This window comes from Vombatus ursinus, unplaced genomic scaffold (genome assembly GCF_900497805.2).
Source record: "Vombatus ursinus unplaced genomic scaffold, bare-nosed wombat genome assembly UNPS02014959.1, whole genome shotgun sequence".
Classification (NCBI taxonomy): Eukaryota; Metazoa; Chordata; class Mammalia; order Diprotodontia; family Vombatidae; genus Vombatus; species Vombatus ursinus.
In genome coordinates, this window is record NW_020954737.1 from 6368466 (window position 1) to 6378815 (window position 10350).

Consider the following 10350-nt stretch of genomic DNA (forward strand, 5'->3'; position numbering starts at 1 on the left):
TGCTTGGGCCCTGCGTGGTTGTTGGCGGGCCTGCCGTGGTCGTGGTCATGCTCAGGTCCCACGTGGTTTTTGGCAGGCCTGCCGTGGTCGTGCTTGGGCCCTGTGTGGTTTTTGGCGGGCCTGCCGTGGTCGTGCTCGGGTCCTGCGTGGTTGTTGGCGGGCCTGTTGTGGTCGGATTAGAGTCTTGTTGGGGTGTTGTGGTGGACGCCAACTGCCCAGCACCTGGTGGGACAGAAATACCAAATCTGAATTTAAAAGACAGACATCTGAGGAGTAATTTGGTTAATACACACCACTGGACACCAGTGGAACTGAATTGACACAAGGATCTCTGCTCCTTGGAAATTCACATGACAGACACACTTTTCTGAAAGAGTGGGTGGGTGATGGGGGATGCCTACTTCGTTTGACTTGTATTTTGTTATGTCATATGGCGGGAAGGTAGGTGTGTTTGATTTGGACAATTTCTTTTCCTCTATTTCCTTTTTCAAAAATCACATTTCATTGATGCCTTTTGTCTTTACCACAGTCCTCTCAGGCTGCAGGTGCAGCCTGAACTCTTCCCCCGTGAAAAAGAGATGCAATTGGCAAAACAATGTGCAGTGCAGTAATGATATCTGTCTCGGATCTAATAGTCTGTCCAAGTAGTCCCTTCTCTCTCTGATGCTAGGGTAGTATATAGTATATGTTTCTTTATTTGCTCTCCAGTACCTTCATTGGGTTTTCAGGTCCTCAGAATCTGACTTTCTTTTAATGATCTCTCTGTTTACATTGTTGTAGTCACTCTGCATATCATTCTCTTAGTTCTGCTTATTTTGCCACGCATCAGTTCATTGCAATCTCCCCAGGCTTCTCCAGATTCCTTACATTCATAATTGCTTACCACACAATAATATTCTGTTACATTCATACAGCATTCCCTCAATCAGTGGGCATCCACTTTGTTTCCAACTCTTTGCTACCACAGAAAGTGAACATGGGACCTTTGTTTCTGTCTTTGATCTTGCAGGGTCATATGGGATGGATAGTTTAGTTGCTTTTCTTGCATAGCTTATCTCTTTCTCCTGGCTTAATCTGTCATCATCTCCTAAGGGGCAGAACCAATGGCAATAACCTCCTAGCTGGCCCATCTGCCCCTTTCCAATTAACATAGCCCTTAAGCTCCTCTTAAGCAATAAGAATCTTTATTAACCTCATTTCAATAGCATCGCTCCCATTCTCAGAAGTTCATGATGACTCCCACTTCCTCTTAATTTTATTACAACTCTGAATCATGCCACCACCCCCCCCCACTTCCAAATGCCCTCATTTTTCCTGACTCTTTGTTCATATTTCCTTTTCCAAAAGGACCTACTTATGATTCCCCTTCATGATTGGCTGGTTTTGCCCAATCCAGAACTTGATTAAGTGTGTAGGGGGCAGATATTTTGGATATTGTTCAGAGAAAATGACAAAGGTAGATTTTTACACAAACTAGGACCTGGATGGTGGGGGTTAGGTGATTTTAGCTGAGATAGTTCTTGAGAGGATCTGCTTTTGGTTGAATATTTCAACCCCTACAATTGGAAAGCCTGGTCCCTCAAGCAAATCAGTCTTTCAGAATAATTACATTCAGCCCCTGCAGCAAAGACCAAGAGGTGATACCATACCATACAAGTCTATAGTTGCAAAAATACAACAGGGAAAGGGGCCCCATCAGTGACAATACACTAAAAAGCTTCAAGATGAAAAGTAGAAATTTTTTTTTCTCCATCTAATGAGATGTTACACTTGGTAAAGGAAGTTATGATGTTTCTATGTTATTGAAAAGGGGAAATCTTAAAAATATCCCTCACTTCCAAACTTTAGGGAGAAAACTCTTAGAGGAAAGAGGCTATTTTCTTTTTCTTTTTGTATCCCCAGCAACTGGCACAGTGTCTGGGGTGGGGAACTTGGCAGGTACTTGATAAATCAGTTCAATGGAAAATACTTTTTACAAGAAATTCTGGCAATGTTTATCCATTTTAAAATCTATTTAATTTTTAAAAATAGAATAGAGCCATCCAATTAAATCTTTGCCTATAAGAACTAGGCCAAGTATTAATATTGAGTAAAATAGTCCCCACCCGCCCCCACTCCTTGCCACCCCCCAGTTCTCTAGGGTAAGCTGGATATACAGAAGATTCCTATTCAGATATGGACTTGACTTGAAGGTTTCCTTCTGACTGAAATGGTATCATACTTCCACTTCCTCTCCCATAGGTTTATTATGAGGAAAGAGCTTTGTCAACCTCTAAGTGCTAGAAAACAGTGAACTCCTCTCATATTTTTTATTATTATTATAAGGTTCAGGAGTGTATTTCTCACGCCCAAGTCACTGCTTCTTTCTTGAGACACAAGCAAAACCTGTAGAATTCATTCTACAAGTGAAAAAGAGTGCATTTTTTATCTCAAAAATAAATATGTCCTTTGGTTTGGAAATAAATTGCTCAAGGTAGGTATGAAAACAAAAATGGGCCCAAGGCAACTCCCAGAAAGGAAAACCCCCAATGTTACCCCTTTTTCAAAGCTCCCCTTCCCATTTTCACCGTCATTCTTCCAGTCTCTCAGATTTGCAATCTTAGTATCCTACTTGGCTCCTTCCTTTCCCTCACTCCACACATTCAATCAGGTGCCGAGTAAGTCTTCTACTACTGCTCCACCACTCTTGTGTCCATTCCCTTCTTCCCATTCACAAAGCTACCAAACTAATTTCTACTCACATGGACGGTAGCCTCCTAATTAGCCTTCCTACCTCAATCCTCTCCCTCCTCCAATCCCTTCTCCACATAGCTGCCAAAATGATTTTCCTAAAGCAAAAGTCCAATGGCCCCCTACTACCTCTAGAATCAGCTATAAACTCTGGCTTTTAAAAGCCTTCACAACCTGTTTCCACCCTACCTTCCAAACCTTGAGCACCTACTATGTGTTAGGCACTGTGCCAGGTACCTTTGCCTTTTAGAATTCCTACTTTTCTTCAAAATTCAGCCCAAACATCACCTTTTTCATAGAACCTTCCGTACCTCACCTCCAAGCTATTTTCTCCCTCCTGCAAAAAATAAGTAAATAAAATAATTTTGTCTATATTTTGCACAAGATTGCAAATTCTTTGAGGGCAGGGATTTTTTTCTTTTTTTGTCTTTGTATCCCCAGAACCTAGCACAGTTCCTAAAACACAGTATGCACTTAATAAATACTTGTTGTTTGATCATAGCCGTGGCATTGGCTCTCTAATATCTCTTCCTATTATACAATTCTATGCTTTTCATTTCAATATTTGGAGACCTTTTGCCACCACCAGCGTCTAAGGGACCTTGGAAGTTTTTTTAATTGTGTGTTCCAGGAGGGATCATGATATATCACAATACAATGGAAAAAGCACCACTTACTAACTTCATGAGCTTGGACAGGCGACTTGTCCTAGCTGAATGGATAATGCTACTAAGCTAGGATAACATCTTTAGGACTGTGTTCTGGACTTTGATCCAGTACTTCTCTACCATATGTCTTGCCCCTCTAATGCCTGCTCTCTCAGCTAGATGGAGTTAGACACTGCTTTACAACATCCTATAGAGGGAGGACTCAGGGTACAAAATGAATTTCAGGATATGTTATAAACACATAGTCCAGGGTACTCAAGCTCGAAGAAAATTAGGTGTCATGGCAGACATGGGGCAGCTTAACTCCACAGAGGAGTCAGGCTATGACCAGCACTGTCAGTTTCACTCTCTAGTTCTGGCTTTGCTTCTAGCCCCCAGCCCAGTTTATCTTTGTAATCTTGGGCAAGTTTTTTTCACTTCCTCAATCTCAATTTTCTTATTTATAGAATAAAAAGGTGGCATCTCTAGTGTCCTTAGGCTCTAAATTCTGTGATCCTTTTTTTCTGGCCCTCTAGGTCATGAAGAAGTAAAATTTTTACTTTGTGGGTTATCCATGCCTTGCTCTTGAGAGGAATAATATTCCCTGATGTCATGTTCTGCCAACTTCGACCTTCAAGGCTTTCACAGCCCACCAGCTACTCTGAACTGTTAGACACTCCCTGCCATTCTTCAGTTTTCAAGACTTTTCCTATGTTCATTCCTTGCAGTCATACATTCTGCTCTTACATCTAGCTTCTCTAATACAGGTGTTTAGCTCTTTTCACATCTTATCAAACTTCTTGTTTCCTTTCTATGTTTCCCTGAATCAGGGTTGAAAAGCAGAGCTAAGAATCAAACCCAGGTCCTCTTACTCCAAATCACGGGTACTTCCCATGACACCACCTGCCGCCTTTAAGGTCACACACCCAGGCTTTCCACTTAAGTTAGCTTAATAAAACACCAGCATGTCTCATTTACATTACAATTATGCCTGCCTCATTCAACAAGAAGATAAGCATACTCTTTATGTTACATCGTTATGTTTCTGCTTTGTCATTAATGTATTATCAAGCTTCCCTGTAAAATCTTAACTGTTACTGTTATCGTATAGTTTTTATGGAATGAGCTGTCTCCAATAACATTGCTTAGCCTAATGTTGTTCCTTTTTTTTTTTTTAAGCCTGTTAATAGTTAGATTGACTGTACCTGTTGTGCCAAATCCACATGTAATTTAGGGAAGGGAGTTTTTGCCTATTATAATGAGGGTTCACTATGATTATTATTAGGGCAGAAAGTTCCCTAGAGCTGAAGTAAGGAAAATAATCTCTGACACTTAGTGCCTGTGTATTAGGTGGCATGGTATACAGAGAACTGGATTTGAAGTCAGGAAAATCTGAATTCAAATTCTGCCTCACTAGCTATATGACCATGAACAAGTTGTTTAATTTTTATAAGCCTCAGTTTCCTCATCTGTTAAATGGGGGATAATAACAGTTCCTATCTCACAGTGTAGTTGTGAGGACCAAATGAGACAACATAATAAAGCATTTTGAAGACCTTAATGGGTTATATATTAGCTATCGTCATCACTACCATCATCATCGTCATCATTTGGCCATAGGCTAGTCGCAGCCTCTCTGAGTTTCAGTTTGCTTATCTGTAAAATAGGATAACAGTCTTTACACTCTCTACTTCACAAGATTTTTGTAAGAAAAGTACTTTATAACCTTAAAATGCTATATTAACATGAACACTGTTGTTATTATCATTCAAGGAGTTGTCCTGGGATCTGGTATGGAGATACTGGAAGCACGGAAGATACTGGAAGTTTGCTTTGGATAGACTTCATGACAAATCCTGGTCTGCTGAATTCCATAATTCTAGATAAAAAAATTAACTAGTTCTGCCACCACCTTGAATAACCTTCTTTGTCAAACATCAAAATATTTTGTGCTAGGGTCTGGGATGGTAAACATCGCAGTGCTTCTCTAGATCTCAATTCCTATCTGTCTGCCATGTTAGGCCACTTTCAGTTACTCTGGACACACCAATGCCAACCAAAGCTATTTAGTCCATTTCCAACAATGGCTAAAAATCCTTAAAGAAAAATGAAGTTTCTTACCAGAGGCCTTGAAAAGGAGCAGGCAGAAGAGTAAGGAGAAGGCTTTCATTTTGGATGCTTTCTTTCAGCAATCTGAGAAGGAAATGATGCTTCTCTCAGCCTTCCTTTGCTTTTACAGGGCTGTCTGGGTCCAAAGTCTGGTAGTTAACTGACGTCAAACTCAAAAAAGCCAATTTATGATTAGTGTTTAGCCATGGAGCTCAGAATTGCACTGGAACTGAGAGATAAAAGAGATGCGCTTGAGTTCACACTTTTCCTACTCAGAGTTCAAAGGACCAATTACATCAAGTAACTCAGCCTCAAGAAGTTAGGAGTTGCAGATATCATTACGCTACTTCTTTAAAATGGGAAATCGTGGCCAAGAGAAGTTAAGTGGATTTTATAATTCTGTAACAATAAAAATATATATAGTATAAATATACAGTTAATAAATAAACACATATACATATCTTTATATACATGTATATATGCCAAGTAATACAATGAAGCAGCAGAATCTGGAATATTAATATTAACAATAATTAATTAATATTAATATTAACAAATATAAATGATTATAATTTCAATAAGTCAACAAGCATTTTTTAATACCTACTATATGCCAAGTAAAGTGGAGTGAGATAATAATATAATGACAATAATAATAACAACAACCCCTCAAGGCCCATCTCCTCATCCATATCATGGGAATGGGGGGAGGTGATAGTGAAGTAAGGGAATACCAAACAAAGTGATTTACAGTAAGGACTGTGTGCTCTGAGACCATTCAAGGTATCAATCAATCAATCAAGTGTTTACAAGCACCTGCTATGTGCCAAGTGCTGGAGATACAAATACAATGAATGAAATAATTTCTATTCACAATGAACTTACATTCTATAACAAGAAGTACATATAAAAATATGGACAGTATAGATATAAAGTTGAATACACACACACACAGGGACACACGCACACACACACACACACACACATATATATATATATCTTTGTATACATATATAAGCCAAGTAGTTACATACAAGGTACTATGGGAGGGTCCTAGCAGGTGAAGGGAGATTAGAGAAGGCTACATGAAGAAGATGGTGCTTGAGTCGCCTCTTAAAGGAATGACTTGGAGGCAAGGAGGGAGTAGATTTCAGGGATGGAGAAAGACGGTGCAAAATTACAGGGATGGGAGATGGAGTACCATGAGTTCAGAACAGACCAGTTTTATTAAATCACAACATCTAAAGGGTGACGAGGGGAAATAATGTCTAACAAGGCTGGAAAGGTATACTTGAGCTACTATATATGTCTTTAAAAGCTAAACAAAGGACTTTATAATTTAGGGAGCCATCAGAGTTGATTGAGAGGGGAGTGATGTTTTCCTAAGGAAAATTACTCTGACAATAGTGTGTAGGATGGACTAGAATGGTCAGAGACTTGAAGCAAGGAGACCACTTGGGAGGCTGTTGCAATAACCTAGGCGAGAGGAAATGAGGCCTTGAACTAAGGTGGTAGTTTTGTGAGTGAAGAGAAGAGCTCGGGCTTGAGTGATATTGGGAAGGTAGAAGTAGCAAGATTTGAGAGCTGATTGGGTATTTGGGGTAGGAGTGAAGAGTGCTGGGGGAATGGAGTTAAGATGGCAGAGTAAAGGCAGGTCTCTCCTGCAGTCCCCCAAATTCCCCTCCAACACCTTAAAAATAATACCTCAAAATGAACTATGGAGTGGCACAGCCAATAAAAGGATGGGGCGAAACAATTTTCCAGCCCAAGACAACTTAAAAAGTCAGCAGGAAATTTCTGTCTTACTGGGGCAATCCAGTGCAGGTCACACCCAGAAAGCCAACAGTAGATCTTAGAGGCAATCAAACAGGCAACTTCCAGAGCTTTCAGACCACAGAAGATAAGGGGGTCAGAAACAGATTACAAGGGACCCTTTGCTGGCGATGGGTACATGGCTCTGTTACATTGCCCATACTCGGTTCTTGCTCATAGTACCAAAGCAAGGAAGAGCACTACCAGGAGCAGTCCCAGTGTATAGTTCCAAGGTGCAAAAGAGTGCTTGTGGTCACTCACAGAGCAGAGCACAGGCCAGGAAAGCAGTACCCATACCTCTCCTCAGATCATGCCACCTTGGAAGAACTGAGAACTTACAGACTCCTAGAACTAGCTCTGAAAACAGCAACACGGAAAGTCTGAAGCTTAGGACGATGGCCCCTCCACCCCAGTAGCAAAGCCCAACTTTAGCCCTTTCCAGGCAGCCGGCAGGTGGGTGGGCAGTTTTGCTGACTGGCGGGCACGGAGCAGGGGCAGCTGGAGGAGAGAATGAGAGCTGGTGGCTAGAGATCAGCATTTGTGGTATGACCTCCGCTCTGGGAAGGAGCAGCCTTTAGAGTAGAATGAGCATCCCAGGGGCAGAGCGTGTCCCAGCTCGTGTTATTACTACCCAGATTATAAACGGGAGAGTGGCTGAATGATATGATACTCAGAAATGTTACCTGGTATTCAGAACAGCTTATAGCGGAGATAAGATTCTGTGGTCTTCTGATATTGATCATAACAAGCTCTATTGACTAACATGGCAGATACAGGGCATCCATTTTCAGCAGACAAATAACTTTCATCTAGATTAGTAGGCAGCTTTAGCAGAGTCAGGAGCCCGGTTCTATTCATGCCATCAATGTGCTGTGCCCAGGAGAATTAATCAGGCGTGAGTCTTACTGAGGATGACCTTCTTTCTGGGATCAGAAGCAGCAGAAAGAGCAGCCACTCCTTCCACCAGGAGGCTCTTCCATAAGCTGCAGCTGCTCTCCTGGTCTAGCCCTGCTCTCTATTTCTTCTTCTTGATGATAGTAACATTTGGCATTTTGGCCCTTCCGACCTGGCACCACCTCCTCCACCCTTCCACATGCATCACTGGCACTTGAACCGGTTGAGCGAGGAGTTCCTGGAGAGGGCGAAGATGCCCTTCGTGACTTTAAGGCGCTTCAGGCCCTCAACACCACCCCGCCCTAAGGTGGCATCTCGGTTCTGTCGCTTCCTTTGGCAGTGTGGTCAGCCGTGCCTCAGTCACCAGCTCTTCTTGTGTGATGTGGATTAGAACTCCAGACACCAGGATGCCAAGCTGCTGGCCAGTTTTATCCCTATGACCAGACGATTCGCATGCACCGAGGGGATGAACGTTAGCTCCATGAATGCATTTGAGAAAGAGAAGCAGGACTATGCCTACTGCTTGGAGAAATCCCTGCAGAACTACAACCCCAAATGTGTCTTGATGGTGGAAGAGGATGCCATTCCTAAAGAGCGTATCTTTAGTGTCTCACAGCTCCTCCTAGAAACTAGATTCTCTGAGCCACACCTCAGAAATGCCCTTTACCTGAAGCCTTATCATCTCGAGAGGCTCCAGTGTTACTTCAATCTGGAGCCCATGAGGATTCTGGAGTGGTTGGATGTGGTGATGTTCCTGGGGCCCTTGCTTGGTTGGGCATATGTCAAGATTGTCACCCTCCCAAGACTGAGCTACCACATTGTTCTTTTCATCTGCTTGTACAGCGGTGCTGGCAGAGCTGGTGGGCCAGCTGACCCCTGCCCTCTACAACGGATCCCCTCTACACAGTGCTGCCTCTTCAGTCCAGCAGATAGCGTGCTAGCTGGTCGAGATAGCCTGCCGCAATGACTTTGCCAAGGACGTGGCCCTCTGCTCATTTCTGGAGGACAAGAGTGAGAGGTTCTTTGTGGTAGAGCCTAACCTAATGAGGCATGTTGGGCTCTTTTCCAGCCTTTGGTCTAACTATAAGGCCAAATTGATATAAAATCCTGAGAAAAGCCTTTCTGGATATTGTCAGAGTCACTCCTTAGGGATGGGTACACTTAGCCATGTATTTTGGATTCACTATTTTCTTTTTTGTTTATTTAACATTGGGTAGAGAAGTGTTTATTGGGAAAGTGATGGGCTTCTGGGTGAAGTGCCTTGACAATTCCTAACCTGCAGGCTAGTGGCAGGCAGGATACCATTTGAATACCAAGATTCTTCCATATTCTCCACCAGAACTAGATAAATGTTAAGAAGTTTTCCCTTACATTAAGCTTAAAATTGCCTCTTTGCTACTTCTGTGCATTTTTTTTCCATTTCTAGCTTCTGGACTAGAGCTCAACAAGTCTGATCTCTCTTCCCTACAACAGCTCTTTGATATTTTTCTAGGTGGATAGCATGTAGTTCTTTAGGATAAACATCTCCAGTTCTTTCAAAGGATCCTCACATGGCATGATCACAAGGTCCTTTGTCATCCTAGCTACTCTCCTCTGGATGCTATCCAGCTTATGAATTATCTGTTCTAAAATGTAGTACCGTACTAGAATACGACATTCCAGGGTGTCCAAACAGAGCAGAGTACCATAGAGCTATCACATTCTTCAATGTGGATATCTTGCCTTTAAGTGAAGCCTAAGATCACATTAGCTTTCTGTTCTTATGCTTTCATGGAGCCTAATATTTTAGTAGAGAAGAGAAGACATATACAGTAATGAAGATGCACACCCACAGAAAAGTAAAAATCAATCCAGGCTGACATTTAAAAAAGCCCTTTCATTTTGTAGGTTTTTGAAATATCAGCATTCAGCCATCTAATTGTTAAATTGGGAACCAGGAACACAAATTGTCATTGATTACAATGGACACACACACACACACACACACACACACACACACACACACACACACACACACACACACACACCCTGAGCAACAGACCCAGTTGAGACCTATTCCAAGCTGTAGTTTCCCTGCCCTTTTTATAGCAAAAAATTCCATTCCAAATAAAAGAAGGAATTCTGATGAAAAGAAAAAGAAAGAAAGAAAGAAAGAAAG

The 10350-nt window shown here is 41.9% G+C and overlaps 1 pseudogene; it reads left to right on the plus strand.

Moving 5' to 3' along the window:
* Nucleotides 1-8209: 8209 nt before the first annotated feature.
* LOC114030365 lies at nt 8210-9295 on the plus strand (annotated as a pseudogene).
* Nucleotides 9296-10350: the final 1055 nt, after the last annotated feature.